Genomic DNA, 13,222 nt, shown 5'->3' with positions numbered 1-13,222 from the left:
TTTCATTAACCCAGACATACCAATGAATCTCCTCCAACTTTGCCGAGTCTTACAGAATGACTACTGCCATCCCACTTGTGGCCATGTCTGTGGGACTAGACGTAACTAAATAAGTACCGTCTTCAACCTGAGTCCTCAGATGGCTGTGGGAGGAAGATGAATTGGAATGACTTAACCCATTCAACCTACCCATTGATACTCCCTTATCAGAGTCACTTATTAGTGTTTGGGGGATATTCACTATAGACAGCTTCCTATCTCTATCTGAGATCCTGGCCATTCTGTGCTCAGAGGGTAGGCATGAATACCTCTTTCCTCCTCATTCCTGAGTCTGAGAGTGTGGTATCCTTGAAAGAAATCTGGAACAGCAAAAGGACGTTAGGTAAAAACTAATGAATATGAATTTAGTATGGACTTTAGGTAATGATCATACATCAATATTGGTTTATTACTTGTGATAGATGTTCCATACTAGTGTAATAAACTGGGCACAAGTTACAAGGAAAGTCTGTTGTTGTTTAGTTACTAAGTCCTGTCCAACACTTTTGCAATCTCATGGACTGCAGCTGGCCAGGCTCCTCTCTCTATGGGATTTTCCAGACAAGAAGATTGGAGTGGGATGCCATTTACTTCTCCAAGGGATTTTCTCGATCCAGGGATCTGGGTTGCCATTTACATTTCCAGGGGATCTTCTCAACCCAGGGATCAAAGCCATGTCTCCTGCATTGGCAGGCAGGTTCTTTACCATTGAGCCACTTGGAAAGGCCTCTGGAAGACTGTACTTCTCTGTTTATCTAAAACTATTTAAAATTTTTAAGTTGCTGAAAAACAAAAGTAAACATTATGCATGGTATATCCTTGTTAACATAAAATACACGCATGTGTATATATACCTAGGGCAACATCTGGAGTGACATGATAATATGTTAACCTTTGTTGTCTTTTGAAAGCGGACTTTTTTCCTTTTTATCATTTTTTTAATCACTAATAATTTATTATTTGTTCAGTGAAAAGAAAAGCAAGTGTAAAATCAGCGTGTTCCCTTTTAATTCACTTCAGTTCAGTTGCTCAGTCATGTCTGACTCTTTGCGACACCATGGACTGAAGCACACCAGGCCTCCCTGTCCATCACCAACTCCTGGAGCTTACTCAAACTCATGTCCATTGAGTCAGTGATGCCATCCAACCGTCTCATCCTCTGTCGTCCCCTTCTCCTCCCTCCTTCAATCTTTCCCAGCATCAGGGTCTTTTCAAATGAGTCAGCTCTTCACATCAGGTGGCCAAAGTATTGGAGTTTCAGCTTCAGCATCAGTCCTTCCAATGAACACCCAGGACTAATCTCCTTTAGGATGGACTGCTGGATCTCCTTGCAGTCCATGGGACTTTCAAGAGTCTTCTCCAACACCACAGTTCAAAAGCATCAATTCTTCAGCGCTCAGCTTTCTTTATAGTCCAACTCTCACATCCATACATGACTACTGGTAAAACCATGGATTTGGCTAGCTGGACCTTTTTTGGCAAAGTAATGTCTCTGCTTTTTAATATGCTGTCTAGGTTGGTCATAGTTTTTCTTCAAAGAAGCAAGCGTCTTTTAATTTCATGGCGGCAGTCACCATCTACTGTGGTTTTAGAGCCCCCCCCCCAAAAAAGTCTGCCATTGTTTCCACTGTTTCCCCATCTATTTGCCATGAAGTGATGGGACAGGATGCCATGATCTTAGTTTTTCTGAATGTTGAGTTTTAAGCCAGCTGTTCCACTCTCCTCTTTCACTTTCATCAAGAGGCTCTTTAGTTCTTCTTAGCTCATTATATATATAAGCTACAGAAGTTTTGCATAATGCATAAATGCATTTGCTTACAAAAGAAGACATCCGGGGTAAGACGGGCCCTACTCATGAATGAGTCAGAGCTGTGGAAGCTTTCCCCGTCTCTCTCAGCTCTGTGTCCCCTGCCTGCCAGCTTTGTCCTTGGGTTCGCTTCCTTTATGGTCACAAGATAAATGCCAGCATTAATCACATGGCAATGCACTTCCTTGTTCATATCCAGTGACGGAGAAGAAAAACAGCTCCTCCAACTTTGAAAAAAGATTTGAGTCAACTCAGGTTGCTGTGCCCATCCCTAAGTAGTAACATTTACCATCACTTGTTACAGATGCTCAATGGCCTTCAGCCAAGTTTCTTGAACCAGTTACCTTTGGAGGAGTTGGAAATGAAGGCTTAGGTCTAATCAGGATCCAGTCAATTTCCCCTGATACATGGGCTGGCTGGAGAGGCCTGAAACAAAGTGTGTTAGACAACTCCTTGGGACAAAGTCTGCAAACAGGACACACTTGCCTCTGCACTGACTCTCAGAGAAGTAGTGAGAATACACACCAATGATTTGCTGTCTACCTGCAATAGTTTACTCCTGTACGATTGAGAAATATGAACTAATGCCATGATCCATCAATATGGTAAATCTATACCCACAAGAAGGAGTAAAGGGTAGAACAAGAGACTAGAAGTATAGCTTTGACAGATGGCTCAAATCAGAACAAGAGACATCATGGTGGGTAAAAAGAGCCCCACTTTAACACAGTAGTTAAAGTTACCTGTCAACTTAGTATAAGGATCAGCAGACACTAGCAGCCTTTGGGCCTTTCCAGCCTACGTCCTGTCTTTGTATAGCCTAGGAGATAAGAATAGGCTTCAGGGACTTCCCTGGAGGTCTAGTGGTGAAGAATCCACCTGCCAATGCAGAGAACACAAGTTTGATCCCTGGTCTGAGAGGACCCCACATGCTGCGGAGCAGCTCAGCCCATGCACTGTTGAGCCTATGCTCTAGAGCCCAGGAGCCACAACTGCTGAGCCCATATGTTGCAACTACTGAAGCCCTCACCCTAAAGCCTGTGCTCTGCAACAAGAGAAGCCACCACAATGAGAAGCCTGCGCACCTCAACCAAGTGTAGTCTCTGCTCACTGCAACTAACTAGAGGAAGCCCAAGCACAGCAGTAAAGACCCAGCACAGCCAAAAATAAATAAATAAAATCTAAGAAAAAGAAAAAGAATGGGTTTCAGTGTTTTAATGGTTGCTATGTGTGCTGAGTGACTTCAGTCATGTCCGGCTCTTTGCAACCCCATGGACTGTAGCCCGCCAGGCTCCTCTGACCATGGGATTCTCCAGGCAAGAATGCTGGAGTGGGTTGCCATGCCTTTCTCCAGGGGATCTTCCCAACCCAAGGATTAAACCCACGTCACTCACGTCTCCTGCATTGGCAGGCACATTCTTTGCCACTAGTGCCACCTGGGAAGCCCTTTAAATGGTTAAAAAAAAATCAAAAAGGGAATAATTTGTGTAACACATGAAAATTAAGTGGAATTCAAATGTCAGTGTCCATAAAAAGAGTTTCACTGGCCATAGCCACATTTGCTTGTTTACATATTGCCTATGGATGGCTACATTTGCACTACATATTGGAACAATTGAGTAGTTGTGATAAAGGCCGCCTGGCCTGCAAAGCCAAAAATATATACTGTCTGGCCTTCACAGGAAAGGTTTGCTGGCCCCTGACGTGGAGTCAATCAGGGGCTTCACTTCCTCTCTTAACAGCATACATTAGCAGTCTTTCTGGCCAAAATGCATCTACCTTCATGAGGGCTCCTCCAATACCAACCCCTGCTTTTCTGGTTATCATCCTGAGGGTAATAAGCAGATGGATGTTGCCCCTAGAACGACACTCCCAGAAGGTTCTGAACTAGATCAGAGCAGCATATTCACCTATGCAATTCCAAGGCTAAAAATTATCTTTTTCCAGGGTCCAATCCAAATTATTTCCAACTGTGCTATTGCATATAGCCTAGCAGGAATTTCTAAAGTACCCTCTTGCAAAATTTCAACATATGTATAATGCCATCCCCAATCACCAGGTTTAAGTACCTTTTTCCCCCATCTAATATGTTTTGTATTTGTGCATCTTCTTGCATGCTCAGTCATTTGTGACTCTTTGCGACCTCATGGAATGTAGCCCACCAGGCTCCTCTGTCCATGATATTTGCCAGGCAAGAATATTGTAGTGGGTTGCCATTTCCTTCTCCAGGGGATCTTCGCGACTTAGGGATTGAACCTGCGCCTCCTGAGTCTCCTTCATTGGCAGGCGGGTTCAAAAGGATTCTCCTGTTGGTTTGAGCCTGTTTCTAACACCCCAAAACTGAATTGAGTGTGGGCTCCATCTAGTGACTGAGCGTGGATACTCTCTTGTGAGTATTTTCAATTCTGTCTTTTAGGAACTGTTCTACTGCTTCTTTCTGCAAAAATGCATAGGCTTAAAAATAGCCAACTTCCTTGAAGAGTCTTGTCTGTGTGTGCGCAGTCCTGTCTGGCTCTTTGTGACCAGCCTGAGAAGCCCCCAGAGAGAGTGTTCCTCTCATATAATTAACCACTGAAGAACCAAATGGAGACCACATGGTGGGGGCGATATTCAATGCTATGAACAAGCCCTTGAATCCAAAGCTCATCCTCCACTATCCCTTCTTAGCTCTGTGTGAATATTAACATTTCTGACTGGACATGCTTGCTAACCAGGTAATGTCCTACCAGTTTTGTTTGTTTGTTTGTTTGTTTAATTTCTTATTGCAAGATATTTGCTTTACAGTATTGTGTAGGTTTCTGTCATACATCATCGTGAATCAGCCATAGGTATACAAATGTCTCCTCCCTCCCATCTCCCACCCCATCCCCTCCTCTAGGTTGTCAGAGCACTTGGTTGAGCTCCCCGTGGCATACAGCAAGTTCCCACTGGCTATCTATTTCATGCATCTTAATGTATATGTTTCCATATTACTCTCTTCTTTCGCCCCACCCTGTCCTTCCCACACTGTGTCCACAAGTCTGTTTTCTATGTCTGCATTTCCACTGTTGCCTTGCAAATAGGTTCATCAGTACCATTTTCCCAGATTCCATATATATGTTAATATACAATATTTGTCTTTCTGACTTACTTTGCTCTGTACAGTAGGCTCGAGGTTCATCCACCTCACTAGGGCTGACTCAAATGTGTTCTTTTTGTAAAGCTGACTAACATTCCTTTGTATATATGTACCACAATTTCTTACACCTAGGATCTTTTAATGCTTTACAGTTTAAAAGAAGGAAATGTTGCTCTGACCATCGATATATAAAAGGACTACAAAGACTCCCTTTGTTTTTTCTTTGCTTTTTTTTTTTTTTTGAATCCTTACTTCTGTTGCACCTGCTTAGTAAGGCCCCTGAGACTTGCCAGGATGCTCCATCTCCTTTCCCTGCAGTAGCCATAGGAGGCAAAATGAGAGCTATCATCAAATGGAGCATATGTACCCTGAGGCTCCCCAGGCTTGCTAATGACCTGTGACCTTACTGAGGTCAGTGCAACTGGCATTGCTTGCTAGATAGACCCTGTGCACCCAGAATTTGCCTTGGATACCTGCATGCCTAACAGATGTGTATTTGCTGAGATATGTTTGGCCCCTGGACCATTCCTGAGACCTTCTTTGACCCAGTATGCTCACTGAATTTCGATAGAGATAACCAGTTACCTGTAGACAAGGTCACTTTGCGTGCGTGCATGCTAAGTCACTTTAGTCGTGTCTGACTCTTCGTGACCCTATGGACTGTGGCCTGTCAGGCTCCTCTGTTCATGGGATTCTCCAAGTAAGAATACTGGAGTGGGTTGTCATTTCCTCCCCCAGGGGATCTTCCCAACCCAGGGACTGAAGCCGTGTCTCCTGTATGGCAGGTGGATTCTTTACCCACTGAGCCACCTGGGAAGCCCCAAGGTCACTTTACGCAGCAATATATGATGATGTCTGCATCTTATATTTATTAAGGTTTAGAACTGTTCCCCTAGGATATAGCATTTAATAGTCAATTACACTTCCATTTCTAAAATATTTTGCAAAACTCTACGACTGGGAATTTTACATGCCTGTTGTTACACAGTTACAAACAGGCTCATTATGCCATAGCACAGATATTGATGGTGGATGTAAATTTTTTGTTGAATTGGCCTTGAAGAAGCTTCTGAAGTGATTGTCAAGCTCTCAGAACAGTGATCTTAGTCAAGTAATTTCAGGTAGACGTGAACTTCAGTTTTCAGTCAGATCTGAGAACCCAGTGAACAGCTGAAATGTGTTAAAATTGCTTTGCTTTTAAAATGCTCTCTGGTTTTTCCTTTCCTTTTTAATGTTTGGAGATTCTAATGGCTTTCTAAATACATTGATTATAAAACACATGGTATGCTTTTAATTGTGCTTTTCAAGAATGGGGGTTTCCCAGGTGGCTCAGTGGTAAAGAATCTGCCTGCCAAGCAGGAGATGTGGGTTCAGTCTCTGAGTCTGGAAGATCCCCTGGAGAAAGAAATGACAACCCACTCCAGTATGCTTGCCCGAGGAAATCCCATGGACAGAGGAGCCTGGCAGGCTGCAGTCTCTGGGGTCACAAAGAGTCAGACCTGAATTAGCAACTACACAGCAGCAGTAGAATTCAAGAATGGGGACTGTGTGGAAAGTAGTATAAGAAAGAGTGTTGTGTTTTTCAGTCACTCAGTTCATGCCTGACTCTGTGACCCCAAGAACTGCAGCAAACCAGGCTTCCCTGTCCTTCACTATCCCAGAGTGTGCTCAAACTCAGGTTCATTGAATTGGTGATGCCATATAACCATCTCATCCTCTGTTGTCCCCTTCTCCTCCTGCCTTCAAACTTTCCCAGCATCAAGGTCTTTTCCAAGGAGTCAGTTCTTTGCATGAGGTGGCCAAAGTATAGGAGTTTCAGCTTCAGCATCAGTCCTCCCAATGAACACTCAGGATTGATCTCCTTTAGGATGGACTGGTTGGATCTCCTTGCAGTCCAAGAGACTCTCAAGAGTCTTCTCCAGCACCACAATTCAAAAGCATCAATTGTTTGGCACTCAGCCTTCTTTATGGTCCAACTCTCACATCCATACATGACTACTGGAAAAACCATAGCTTTAACTATTCAGACCTTTGTTGGTAAAGTGATGTTTCTGCTTTTTAATATGCTGTCTAGATTTGTCATAGCTTTCCTTCTAAGGAGCAAGTATCTTTCAATTTCATGGCTGCAGTCACTGTGTACAGTGATTATAGAGCTCAAGAAAACAAAATTTGTCACTGTTTTCACTTTTTCCTTATGTATTTCTCATGAAGTGATGGCACCAGATGGTATGATCTTTGTTTTTTGAATACTGAGTTTCAAGCCAACTTTTTCACTCTCCTCTTTCACCTTCATCAAGAGGCTCTTTAGTTCCTCTTCACTTGCTGCCATTTGAGTGGTATCATCTGCATATCTGAGGTTGTTAATATTTCCCCTGGCAATCTTGAATCCAGCTTGTGATTCATCCAGCCCAGGATTTTACATGACGTAGTCTTCAAAGAAGTTAAATAAGCAGGATGACAGTATACAGCCTTGACATACTCTTTTCCATTTTGGACCAGTCAATTGTTCCATGTCTGGTTCTAACTGTTGCTTCTTGACCTGCATACAGGTTTCTCAGGAGACAGGTAAGGTGGTCTGGTATTTCCACCTCTTTAAAAATTTTCCAGTTTTTGTGATCCACATAGTCAAAGGCTTTAGCTTAGTTGATAAAGCAGAATGCTGTCCTTGATGTCAAAAAATAAAATAAATGACTCATAAAAGGGAAACCTCTGTTTTCAGAGCTTCTCCTGTGTCTGCCATTTCTTAAACATAATCCTTTTACCAAAGAGACATATTTTGTGGTGGCAAATTTGCCCCCAACCTTTGCAGGAAAATATCATTATTTTTCTAGAATGAAGCAGAAAAGCTGAGGTATTTCAGGTACTTGTTTCACATAATGCATCATGAGCTGAGACATAATCAAGATTAAATCTTTAGTTTCTGGATGTTTTAATTGCCTAGTGTATTAAGTTACACTGTCTTGCAATATATTTCCTGAGATTTCTGGTTATTTTTTATTTTTTGTATAAGAAAAAAATGTCAGTAAGAATTAGGAATAAACCACTTCATAAACCAGTAAATAAATCATAATTAGTTCATACTCTTGGCATCTGTATCCTCATGGCTCTTCTTTTGGTTTAAAAGGCTCTGGCCACTTGGTGTGAACATCTCTGAGAGGGGCTGCAGGAGAAAGGTGAATGGCAAGGAGCAAATGGTGATTTCATGACCATACTTCACTTGGCTTGAAACTCTATCACTAGAGAAAGTTCAACTCCTAGAAAAGAATCAACTCCATTGGCCCAGAGTTGGTATGGAATTTGGGAAGAGTACTAATGAAAATAATCAACTTTACCATAATCATGAGTAAGGAATGAGGGAATTCTTTTGTCTGAGCAGCAAGGCTCTCTAGGGTAGCTTATGAGGCCATATATTCCTTCACTTCTCCAAAGGACCTATTGTTCAATCCTCTCATATGATTATATCCACTTCCATGCTATTGTACTGATGTCCCCAGGTTCCTGGGAGTAATTTTTATCTTTCCTTCTTAATGACAAATTATAGTCACCATTTCACATTTCAGGTGTATGCCAGATGCAATAGTTGTTTCCCATAAAGTCTTCAAATGTGTATGTTTGTATGTGCTTAAGATGATCAGTCCTGTCTGACTCTTTAAGACCCTGGAGACTGTGGCCTGCCAGGCTTCTCTGTCCACAGGATTTTTCCAGGCAGGAACTGGAGTGGGGTGCCATTTCCTCCTCCAAGGGATCTTCCCAACTCAGGGATTGAACTTGCATCTTATCTCTCCTGCATTGGCCTGTGGGTTCTTTACCACTAGCGCCACCTGGGAAGCCCCTATTGAGGAATTTTTTCCCCCCACTTTTCTGTTTTTTTTTTTTGTTTCCTTAGACATTAAGGAAACCAGAAAATCAGTGCACACATTTTTCATCTCTTAGAAAGTGGAAGTGGCCTATTCAAAGCTCAAAAACTGGCCAAAGAGATTCTGAAAATCCTCACAGTCACTGTAAATTACACATGTGATCACTTTGAAAAAATGACTTCAGCTATACCTCAGTACTGCCCTTATATACATTTTATTTTATCAACTCATATTTTTGTTGTGCTGAAAACCAGTAAAACCCATGAAACAAAAATACTTTCCACTTGTGACCTTTTATTTGGGATGAGAATTCCTCTGGGTACACTTGCCCTATATCACCGTCATAGAAAGCAACTTGAGATGAGAAAAATCACTAAGAACAGCACTGAAAAAGGAACAACACTGACATCAGTTGTACTAGCCATTGGCACAGCAGACAGTTCTCACACTTCCTGACTAATCAGGATAGGGACCACCTTTCTGTGTTGAGGGAATCCCCTCCTCCTTGGACCTTTGAGTGAGTAGTGCCTACCTGTCCCTGGGAAGCTGAAAATGGCAAGCTCATTATTTCCCAGAATCCTTTGCATCCTCTGCTCTGCTAGGCTCTGAAATGTGTCCTAATGATGCAAAGAAGCAAGACCTACAGAATTCTCCCCAAAAGAGTGTCAGGTACAGGGAAACCAGTTCCTGAAGTGGAGTGCTGACTCTGTGGAGAGCCCGTAAAATATCCACGGCAGCCAGTTTTGGGTTGTGGGAGCTCCAGTTAATAGTGCTTGGGGGCAGACACAGTGTCCTGGCTAGATCAGTTTTCCAGGACAGCTTTAAGCATTATTCACTGTACATCACCTGCGATCTTAGTTCTTCAGCCTTCTCATTAGGCTGAGTATTACTCAGTATTGGATAAATTCATTTTCTGCTAATTTATAGTCAGAGCTAATTTATTTTACTTACAAGTAAAACTACTGACTGCCATACCAAGCAATTATTTCTGCCTTATATGAAGAGAAGTATATGAACTTTTGAACTTTTGAAAAGTTCAATCAAACCACTGATTGTAAATTACTTTCAAAGCCAAATACTGTATAATGAACTCTCCAAAGGATGATTAAATTATTGTATGATGTGACTCCTTCAGAAAATTAGAGGGAACGAATTTTGTGTGTTTAAACCACCCCCACTCTGAAAATTTTCTAAAAATTTACTGAATAGATCACTCCTTTTCATATAGTCAAGACAGTCTGTTATGGAAAAACTATGTGTTCTCATGTGAATTTCATTATTTTCTCTTTTCATTCTTCACAGCTCCAATATTTTAAAATAATTATATTCAATTAATGTTTGGTTATTAGTTTATTTTTTGATTGTTTTGGAAATGTGAGCAGGCAGCAGAATCAGAAAATCATCATTGTACCTCTGAACATATGGTTTGTTATTCATACCTGTGAATGCAGGTCAATTTGATGTCTTGGATAAATTGCATAGAGAAAACAAAAACATGTGCAGTTGATTGGGCATTAAAATGTTGGAAGAAATTAAAATAATTTTCTGGCCAATATTTGCAAGTGATAATTACAGGATGATGCCTTAGAGATATTTGGGCTTCATATTATGGAAACATGCTTAGAACAAGCATGTGCAAAAAAGAGGAATTTATTTTGTGAGGATAGAACTATCTTATGAAAACTAAGAGTAAAAAGTACACTGGGAATTCATAATGGAAATGATGGAACTAGAGAATCCACGGAGTCATTCTCTGATTTCTTTTCTTTTTTTGTCTTTGAGTCAATATATCTCATCCTGGCAGCTTTTTTACATCTCTGACATTGTTCTTTATCTAGTTCAACTTATTTGTTTCTCAACAGACAGGTTCTTCACCTCAATTCTGACCTGACCACCTTCAATAACCTAACCTGGTGCAAAATACCTGCTGACCTCAATTTCCATTTTGCTGGAGGGAATTTGGTTAAAGTTGAGTAAAATGTTCACCCCTGGCATAACCAGTGCAACACAGATGGTAAGTCTCATGTATAAAGAAGGCTCCTAAGGGCCCTTCCTAATGAGGTCTTTGGTATGGGAGATGGAGATCTCAGGAAACCAGTATTTGTGAGATTGGAACTACATCAAAACTTGCCTTCTACTGAATTTAATAAAAGCATCCTCCTAAAGAAAAGTTAAAAGTCATTCCATTTTGTTTTAACACTTTGAGATTTAAAATAATTTCAAAGTCAAAATAACTCTTGTAAGTCATAATATTTACAAAATAAATGTTTAAATTACACATAAAGTTGTCAACTTGTTCTCTATCCTGTATATTATTTTAATGAATTTGTTTGTATTCTGAGGTTTCATTATAGGAACATCTTGGGAAGTAGATATAAGGAAGAAGCAAAATATGCCGTGTGTGTGTGTGTGTGTGTGTGTGTGTGTGTGTGTGTGTGTGTGTGTGTGTGTGTGTGTGTGTGTGTGTGTGTGTGTGTGTGTGTGTGTGTGTGTGTGTGTGTGTGTGTGTGTGTGTGTGTGTGCGCTCAGTCACTCAGTGGTATTGATCTCTTTGTCACCCCATGGACGATAGCCTGCCAGGCTCCTCTGTTCATTGGATGTCCCAGGCAAGAATACTGGAGTGGATTGTCATTTCCTCCTCCAGGGGATCTTCCTGACCCAGGGACTGAACATGTATCTCCTGTGTCTACAGCACTGGCAACTGGATTCTATATCACTGTGCCACCAGGGAAACCCAAAGTGTGCCTAGTTCAAATATTTGGAAAACTTAACTGCCATTTCCCTGAGGAATCAAAAAAAATGCCCAGTAACCTCTATCTCTTTTCAGATTTCTATGAAAAATGTTATCTGAATATACATGATAGTATTTTTAGTATTTATACCACCCTTATAAAGAGGAAAGCACATACCAGGAGAAAGGCTGGCTCAAGAACTGCTCCATCAGGAATATTTTTAATGCCTGTGATCTAGCAAATCAGCAACAGTTAATTTAAGGACAATTCCATCTGAGCTATTTCAAATCCTAAAAGATGATGCTGTTAAAGTGCTGCACTCAATAGGCCAGCAAATTTGGAAAACTCAGCAGTGGCCACAGGACTGGAAAAAGTGTTTTCATCCAAATCTCAGAGAAGGGAAATGCCAAATGTTGTTCGAACTACTGCACAATTGCACTGATTTCACATGCTAGCAAGGTAATGCTCAAAATTCTCCAAGCCAGGCTTTAACAGTACATGAACTGAGAACTTCCAGATGTACAAGCTGAATTTAGAAAAGGCAGAGGAACCAGAGATCATACAAAAAGCAAGAGAATTCCAGAAAAACATCTACTTCTGTTTCATTGACTATGCTAAAGCCTTTGACTGTTTGGATCTGATTTCTTTTCTTTTTTTGTCTTTGAGTCAATATATCTCATCCTGGCTGCTTTTTTCCACAACAAACTGTGGAAAATTCTTCAAGAGATGGGAATACCAGACCACCTTACCTGCCTCCTGAGAAAACTGTATGCAGGTCAAGAAGCAACAGTTAGAACTGGACATGAAACAGGTGACTGGTTTAAATTGGGGGAAAGAGTACATTAAGAATGTACACTCTCACTCTGGTTATTTAACTTCTGTGCAGAATATCATGCAAAATGCTGGACTGGATGAATCACAAGCTAGAATCAAGTTTTCCAGGAGAAATATCAACAGCCTTAGATGTGCAGATGATACCACGTTAATGACAGAAAGTGAGGAGGAACTAAATAGCATCTTGATAAGGGTAAAGAGGACAGTGAAAAAGCTGGCTTGAAATTCAACATCAAAAAAAAAAAAAAAAAAAAAACTAAGATTGCGGCACCCAGTCCCACCATTCTGTGGCTAATAAAAGAGGGAAAAGTGGAAGCAGTGACAGATTTTGTTTTCTTGGGCTTCTAAATCACTGCACACAGTGACTACAGCCATGAAATTAAAAGACACTTGCTTCTTGGAAGAAAAGTTATAACAAACCTAGACAGCATATTAAAGAGAAGAGACATCACTTTGCCAGCAAATGTCTGTATAGTCAAAGCTATGGTTTTTCCAGTAGTCATGTATGCATGTGAGAGTTGGACCACAAAGAAAGCTAAGTACCGAAGAATTAATGCTTCTGAACTGTGGTATTGGAGAACACTCTTGAGAGTCCCTTGGACAGCAAGGAGATCAAACGAATCAATCTTAAAGGAAATCAACCCTGAATATTCATTGGAAAGACTGATGGTGAAGCTGAAGCTCTAATCTTTTGGCCACCTGATTTGAAGAGCTGACTCATTGGCAAAGACCCTGATGCTGAGAAAGACTGAAGCGAAGGAGAAGGGGGTGGCAGAGCATGAGGTGGTTGGATATTGTCACCAATTCCATAGACATGAGTTTGAGCAAACTTCAG

The sequence above is a fragment of the Cervus elaphus genome, chromosome 18 (genome assembly GCF_910594005.1).
Source record: "Cervus elaphus chromosome 18, mCerEla1.1, whole genome shotgun sequence".
NCBI lineage: Eukaryota > Metazoa > Chordata > Mammalia > Artiodactyla > Cervidae > Cervus > Cervus elaphus.
The sequence above is the reverse complement of the archived record's forward strand: the minus strand, read 5'-3'. Positions refer to the sequence as shown.